The sequence below is a fragment of the Coenobita brevimanus genome, chromosome 72, assembly GCF_032717465.1.
Source record: "Coenobita brevimanus isolate Jiangsu-jjx chromosome 72, ASM3271746v2, whole genome shotgun sequence".
Taxonomy (NCBI): Eukaryota; Metazoa; Arthropoda; class Malacostraca; order Decapoda; family Coenobitidae; genus Coenobita; species Coenobita brevimanus.
In genome coordinates, this window is record NC_137025.1 from 32,993,711 (window position 1) to 32,996,131 (window position 2,421).

The following is a 2,421-nucleotide window of genomic DNA, read 5'->3' on the forward strand; positions in this document are numbered from 1 at the left end:
AAAGATTAGGAGAAATACACTGAGGTGGTTTGGACATGTGGAGAGAATGGAGAATGAAAGACTGACTAAGAGGGTGTATGTAGGTGAGGTGGAGGGAGGGAGAGGGAGGGGTAGACCGAGGATGAGGTGGAGGGATGGAGTTGAGAGGTATATGAGGGAGGGGGGGGTGAGTTGGAGGGAGGGGAGTCAAATGGTGGGTGACAGAGTGACTTGGAGGCGTTTTGTCTGCGCCACCCTTTGCGGGATTAGGGCGTCGGGCTATAGATAGATAGATATATTACACAACTTCTGCATATCAGGAATCTTTTTTTTCTTGAACTGCATCTCTTTGGAACTCGCTTCCCCAGAGTTGTTTCCCATCAAACTTCAATCTACAGCTGTCCAGCTGTTACAGATCTGTTATGAATGGGGAACACCAGTAATCTGATGCATGGATGATTTTTTTTATGCATTTTGTTTTCCTTCCTCTGTAAAAAGAAAAATCAAAGTATAAATATGCATGGTTTGATGTCTTTGTTTGAAGAAAATAATCTGATGTTATATTATCCATACTTAGAAGCAACGCTCACACTAACATCAATAATAATTCATGTACCATTCATAACAGTTGATTTTTTCATGGTCTGTTAAACATACACTTTTCCTTCTTAAAAAGATGACTCATTATAGCACGTTGAGTACACCGCTTCCCGTCCGATCAGCGAAGTTAAGCAATGTTGGGTCTGGTTAGTACTTGGATGGGTGACCACCTGGGAACACCAGATGCTGTTGGCATCCCTACGTGTCAAGTGGGGTTGGTGGAGGATTAGTGCCCCTCCCTGTAAAACAATTAACTCTAAGCCCTCGGCCACCCCGTTTGGGATACATGGGGTCTGGCAATGGATGGATGGATGGATCACCCAAACAGAAGTCACCATCGTCTCCAAGAAACAGGACACTGTCACCTTCGCTAGTGAAACAACAATTGAAAGTAAATGCCGCACACCATTGCTTGCCTTTCACTTATGTCCAGCGTACATCTTCACGTTTCAGCCAGCTGGGACAGTCCCTTGTGAAATGGCTACCATAAACAATCACAATATCCGTAATCATTGCAACACCACATTTCCTCCACATAAGCTCATCCATCATCAACGCACTGGATATTCACAGTTTTTCTATTTCACTCAAAATACATCAGTTTTTGTAACTTTCCCAGACATACCACCAAGCCATACATCAGCATCTGGTTTTTACATATCGCCGGATTACTCTTCAGTACTAATACCTTCACTGTCCACCTTATATACAAAAAAAAACAATATACTATTCTCAGTCACACACATAAGTACTTCCAACCATTAGCCTACCTAAGTTGAATTTAAATGAGTACACATATTAAACTGATGTCACCTAAGTTTGAAACCATGCAACTGATCAGTCAAACAATGCAACCTTGGAAGGAATATAGTAGCATTTTGTTTAATACATATTATGTTTATAGCCCAACTCCAGTTAACCTTTTAATTTTCTCCATCATATTTGCCATATTACTCCTGGTTATGTGCAGAATGCAAGCTAGGATTGCAAACTTGGCATCAGCTTTCAAAGGCTATTCCTTAGAAGACCAACTGAGTAGATATTGCACATATTGTAAATACTGTACTGTATATGCATACATTATCTAAAATAACAAAATATGGGGTTACAGAAACGAACAGTATAGTATTACTTTGAAAACTGCACAACATACTTAAGCCAATATACATGTATTCCTTTTATATTATGTAATTATGTCTCATACAAAATATGTAGCAATTACATCACATATGTCAGATAATTTATATACAATCGACATGCCATTGTATTACTATTACTATTGTATAAATGTACACACACACACACACACACACACACACATATATATATATATATATATATATATATATATATATATATATATATATATATATATATATATATATATATATATATATTGGGGAGGCAGTAGCTCAGTCGGTAGAGAAGTGGCCTGCAGTCCTACTGGACCCAGGTTCAAATCCCCGGTAGAAAGGTGGCCTGCAGTCTTACTGGACCCAGGTTCAAATCCCCGCTGGAACATGGACCAGCTTAAGGATTTGAATTTAATAACAACAGACTTTACTGATCAACCAGAAGACCCGCCGACATGTTGTAAAAATACCCCCGCTACTACACCAGTCCAATATGAGAGCCCTAGGATGTATTCAATACAGACGGTGGGTGTTAGCGCCGAAGTGGTGACATGTAGAGGTGTTTGGTATGTAGGAGGACTACTGGGCCTTGGGAGCAGGCTGTGAAGCCTATGCCCAGAGTCGGACACATTTTATATATATATATATATATATATATATATATATATATATATATATATATAGATAGATAGATATAGATAGATATATA

At 39.0% G+C, this 2,421-nt stretch overlaps 1 pseudogene; it reads left to right on the plus strand.

Moving 5' to 3' along the window:
• Positions 1-654: 654 nt before the first annotated feature.
• LOC145407298 (5S ribosomal RNA) lies at positions 655-774 on the plus strand (annotated as a pseudogene).
• The last annotated feature ends 1,647 nt before the right edge of the window (positions 775-2,421 follow it).